The 6,027-nt window shown below is 44.8% G+C and overlaps 1 long non-coding RNA gene across 1 annotated transcript in view; it reads right to left on the reverse strand.

The window, feature by feature from the left end:
- Positions 1 to 6,027, reverse strand: part of LOC140721230 (uncharacterized) — a 694,144-nt gene that overhangs the window by 548,929 nt on the left and 139,188 nt on the right. The window lies entirely within an intron of this gene.

Genomic DNA, 6,027 nt, shown 5'->3' on the forward strand with positions numbered 1-6,027 from the left:
TGAGAAAGAGATCTGCTTCTGAAAACTTCAAGAGCTTCATTTCACAGTCAGCGGCGATTCCAAATGAAGTTGCCGGTGTGAAGAGAAGCGATGGGCAAATCCTGCTTACAAACATGGGCACAGAATGTCCCTCTGTGACAGAGGCAGATAAACCGGCACAGTTCTCCATTATTTTAAATGAAGGGTTAAAATGTTTTGGCAAGCATGGGACGTTATTCGTTGTAGACTTAAATGAACATCTGTGGAAATTTTACATAAATAAATCCCGGAACTTGACTTACAATTAAAAAGCCTTGAAGGACCTCTAGTATATCTGTTACTCTGCTCCACCTTCACTATCCCTGATAAACAGTTTTTTCTTTAATATGACGAATAAAGTAGATAGAATAGAGCTGCAAAATAAAATTGCTCAGAAGTTGAAGCGGTGGTTGGAAGTTGAATATTGACGGAAACTTTCACTTGCCCTGTACTGTAATCTTTACAGAAAAGCCGCTGTGTTTCATGGTTACTTTGATCTCAATCTGACAAGTATAATTTCTACGGTCAACGTTGTTTACCGACTCGGTGGGGTTGTCCTGGCCTGTCTGCACATAGGTTATCCCATTGCGCCATCTATTGTCAGCAGTGGGAACTGACTGGGCAGAACAAGATAATTTCAGGCTTGTAACGATATCTGTAACAGGTGGACCCTGAAGCTGAATCATGAAGTTGTCTGGTCCATCTTCAAAGGGAATCGATATGGTATGTTGTTTCTGTAATCAGTGATACTGAAGGTAATTTGATGTAATGAGCCAAATGCAAACTTACAGTTAACATGCAGGTAGATCTCAGCTCTGTCACTACTGAACTCATTGTTTATCGTACATTTATATTTTCCCATGTCATTTCTGTGAACACGGTTTATGTTCAGATTAGAATTTTCTGAATACTGAGACCTCCTTTCATTATCCTGAACGGGTTTGTTATCATTTGTCCATGTTCGTCTTTGAAGAATTCTCTTGTTCGTCACAAGTGACTTCACCTTTTTTTCGATGACCGAAGGCTCTGCTACTGCACTGTCCTGCTCTATGTGTGACATTAAATTGTTTTCACCCGAGGGAGAGTCACGAGCAAAGTGACGTAATCATCAGATAAATGTTCGGCCTTTGAGAAACCAGCGGTCCATGCGCCAGTAATCAGCAGAGGATCAGAGGTGGAGAGGGTCAGTAACTTTAAATTTCTGGGTACGACTCTCTCCGAGAACCAGTCCTGGAACCCCCGTATAAATATCATTGCGAGGAAAGCACGCCAACACTTTTAAACCCGCAGGAGCCTGCCGAGTTTCGGCATCTCAGCAAGTACCTCGGCAAACCGCTGCAGATATGTCGAGTGAAGTGTAATGACGGCCTGCAGTAAGATATCGTCTGGGAAGAAGAGGCACAACTGCACACTGTGATAACTGACGCCGGTGGCAATACAGTGACGGCCGTTCTTCCATTGGCAAAGTTGAAAGAGCAACAGCACAGAAAGCAGGCGGCAGTCTCACCACAAGGGGGCAGTGTCGGAATGCGGAGACGAGGTCAGAATGGGAGCAATGGTCACACGGTCTCTGAGCCGCTCAAACCTTGCAGTCTGATCTCGCACCTCGTCTCCTTCTGTCTCCAGTGTACGGATCAGTCGAGGCATTACAGGATATGCCGAGCAGACAGGTGCATGGGGTTGAGTGAGAACTGGGATCAGCCATGATAGAACGGCGGAGCAGACTCGATAGGGCTGAGTGGCCTAATTCTGCTCCTATGTCTGATAGTCTTATTCTGCGAGTGTCTGACACAGTGAAGATTGACACAAGATACTTATTACATTCGGCCGCGATTTCTTTGCTCTATTACTAACTCGTCAGCATCATCTTCCAGTGGTACAATATCAACTCTTCTCTCTTTTACTCTTTATATATCGGAACAACTTTTGATACCTGATATTTTTGGCTCACTTACCTTAATTTTTCATCATGTCTCTCCTGTGTGTGTGTGCTTTTTTTTGTTGTCTCCTGTTGGTTATGTAAAAGATTTCCAATCCTCTCACTTCCCACTGTTTTCTTGCTATATTACGTGACCCCGCTTTTGCTTTTATCAAAAACAGGAGAGAATCTGTGGATGCTGGAAATCCAAGCAACACATACACAAAATGCTGGAGTAAGCTAGGAGGCCAGGCAGCATATATGGGAAATAGTAAACAGTCGACGTTTCGGGCCGAGACCCTTCATCAGGACTGGGAACAAAGAAGATGAGACGTCAGAGGAAGAAGTGTGGGGGTTGGAGGGGTGGAAGACGTGGTAGGTGATGGGTGAAACTGGGAGAGCGGGAGCAGTGAAGGAAAAATCTTCTTTGGATTTTATTTCCTTAACGATTCTCGAAGGATCATTGCCAATGCCTCCACATCACTTCAGCCACCTCTTTCAGATCTCTGGGGTGTACACCATCTGGTCCAGGTGACCTATTTACCTTCAGACCATCTCTGTTTCCCAAAGAACCTTCTCCTGTATAACGTAACTTTACACATTCTGACCACTGACATCTGGGACTTCCATATTCCTGCCAGTGTCTTTGAGAGATAAGTGATGTACAAGACTTATTCAGTTCATCTGCCATCACCTTGCACCCCCACCCCAGTACTACCTGTCCAGCATCATTTTTCAGTAGTCCGATATCCACTTCAGCCTCTCTTTTACAATATATGTACCTGAAGAAAAATTTGGTATCCTCTTTAATATTGCGGGCTAGCTCATCTATGTATTCCATCTTTTCCTTCTTAATTATTTTAGTTGCATTCTGTTTGTTTTTAAAACCTTCCCAATTCTCTAACTTCCAAATAACTTTTGCTCTGTGCCCTCTCCTTGGTTTTTACGTTGTCTTTGGTTTCTCTTATCAGCCACGGTTTTGTCACCTTACCTTTAGAATACTATTTGCTCTTTGTGATGTGTATATACCCTGTGCCTTCCGAATTGCTCCCAGAAATTCCAGCCATTGCTGTTCTGTTTTCATCCCTGCCCGTGTTCTTTTCAAATCAATTTTGTCCAATTCTTCTCTCTTGCTCTCAAATTCTCAAATTACACATCCGACTTTAATGTCAGGGTAACACTAATGTCACCTTCTCTAATGTCAGGGTGAATTTGATCATATTAAGAGCACTTCGCCCGAAGGGTTCCTTGAACTCGGGACCTAATTAATTCATTAATCATTCACCAAAATCTTGCTTTAAAATACAAACTCATAAATGCCCTCCATTACTTCATAAAGGCACCATAAATTCAAGCCTGATCCAGTTTTAGAGTCAAAATATTACAATTTATATGATAAACTCCAAGTAAATGGCAGGATACTTGGTAGTGTGGAGGAGCAGAGGGATCTGGGGGTACATGTCCACAGATCCCTGAAAGTTGCCTCACAGGTAGATAGGGTAGTTAAGAAAGCTTATGGGGTGTTAGCTTTCATAAGTCGAGGGATAGAGTTTAAGAGACGCGATGTAATGATGCAGCTATATAAAACTCTAGTTAGGCCACACTTGGAGTACTGTATCCAGTTCTGGTCACCTCACTATAGGAAGGATGTGGAAGCATTGGAAAGGGTACAGAGGAGATTTACCAGGATGCTGCCTGGTTTAGAGAGTATGGATTATGATCAGAGATTAAGGGAGCTAGGGCTTTACTCTTTGGAGAGAAGGAGGATGAGACATGGTAGAGATGTACAAGATATTAAGAGGAATAGACAGAGTGGACAGCCAGCGCCTCTTCCCCAGGGCACCACTGCTCAGTACAAGAGGATATGGCTTTATGGTAAGGGGAGGGAAGTTCAAGGGGGATATTAGAGGAAGGTCTTTCACTCAGAGAGTGGTTGGTGCGTGGAATGCACTGCCCGAGTCAGTGGTGGAGGCAGATACACTAGTGAAATTTAAGAGACTACTAGACAGGTATATGGAGGAATTTAAGGTGGCAGGCTATATGGGAGGCAGGGTTTGAGGGTCAGCACAACATTGTGGGCCGAAGGGCCTGTAATGTGCTGTACTATTCTATATGTTTTATAATCAATACATTATTTCAGATAGGACAATCCATAGTAACCATTCAGATATAATATTACAGGATAAACAAGCAGGAACAACTCCCCCAATAGATAAAACCATTCCAAACACACATACGTTCCTCAACCAGTGGAGCACCTCACCACAGCCATTGTTTGTGTCATCAGTCATACAACCGAAATATTTTCTCTGTCAATCAGCTTCCAAATGTTGCTACTCTGTCATTCGTTGCCACGCCCCGCTGCTGATTCCCTTCTCCTCATCATACGTTCTTACCCCGACCATCGTCCAGAGCCCCAAACTCTGCCCTGTGCAGACCCGTCTCTGGTTTCTGACCCTGCTCCGCTGAACATCCAACGGATGGTTTCCCATTCTGCTTTCAGTCTTTAGAGGACAGCGGTGCTTTCAACAACCCTTTAGAAGCAGGGAAAATGACCCATCATCTGGAAATGAGCCGTGAATAAGGAGGGTAACTCCCAAATTCATTCTTCCTCAGCCCAGAGATTTCAGGGGCGAAGAACATCTCAGACAGAACTGCAGTCAGCTCAATTTCTTCAGTCTGCAGAGAATTCAGGGAAACCTCTTCATCCACAGGATGGTGACGGTTTGGAACCCATCACCACAGGGAGAGTGAGAGGGGAACAACAGGGGAGGATTTAAAAAGACTGTCCTGGAACAGAATCACTGGCAGGGGCCAGCCGGCCTGAGTTGACCCTCTACCGTGCACTAGGTGTGTTAAAGATTCACTAAGTACCGGAGACAGAGTTTAAAATAGAACTGATTTACTTGTCTCAGATCCAGAATATTAAACTCCAGTCCCATTAAAGGTGAATATGCAGCAGAAGAAACTCCTCCCATGCCCAGTGACCAGGGTGCAGACCTGGGTGTGGTGAGCAGCAGCAATAATTGCAGAGTTCAGCACCGACAGTCACTCTCGAAATTGCATTCAGCAACGGTGATGGACAAATATCCAGCATGCAGCTCATTGAAACTTTCTCCCCAGTGTGAACCCGGTGGTCTGTCACAAGTATAACAATGTTTAGGTTACGACTAGAGAAAGCAGGGATTTGGAGTGCGGGTCTATCCAATGAGAGAAATGTTCCTTCTTCTGAGTCTGGAAGAGAGATTTTCATGGTTTTTTGCTGGGGAGAGATGAGAAGACGCGAATGGAGAGAGTGGGCTCATTTTCTTTTTTTTTGTTGTCTTTAATAACCCTGTAGTCAAAGTAAGAATTATAAATCTCAATTGTTTAATCACATGTTGTGTACTGTTTGTAATTTCAGGGTACTGATTTGTAACAGGGGACACATCACACAGCATCCACCCAAAAGAGATTTCTTAAGTTTGGCCGGGCTGGGGGGGCCAAGTTAAGCTATATGAAGCTGCTAGCTGAAGTGAGAGTTACATACGCTTAGATTACTTAGTGAATCACTTCCCACATTCACTGCAGGTGAACGGCCACTCCCCAGTGTGAACTCGCTGATTTGGCTGAGAGAAACTTTTCCCAAAGACTGACCAGTTGATCGGCCTCTACTCGGTGTGAACTCGCTGGTGTCTCTGTAGTTGAGATGACCGAGTGAATCCCTTCCCACAGTCTGAGCAGGTGAATGGCCGCTCCCCGGTGTGAACTGACTTGTGTACTAGTTGTTCGTGTGACAGAATGAATCCCTTCCCACAGTCTGAGCACGTGAATGGCCTCTCACCAGTGTGAACTGACTGGTGTATCAGTAGATCAGATGACCGAGCGAATCCCCTCCCACATTCACAGCAGGTGAACGGCCTCTCCCCAGTGTGAACTCGCTGGTGTGCCAGCAGATCACATGACCGAATGAATCCCTTCCCACAGTCTGAGCAAATGAATGGCCATACTCCAGTGTGAACTGACTGATGTGCCAATAGGGAGGATGATCGAGTGAATCCTTTCGCGCACACTGAGCAGGTGAACGGCCACTCCCCAGTGTGAACTGACTG

Source organism: Hemitrygon akajei, unplaced genomic scaffold, assembly GCF_048418815.1.
Source record: "Hemitrygon akajei unplaced genomic scaffold, sHemAka1.3 Scf000052, whole genome shotgun sequence".
Lineage (NCBI taxonomy): Eukaryota > Metazoa > Chordata > Chondrichthyes > Myliobatiformes > Dasyatidae > Hemitrygon > Hemitrygon akajei.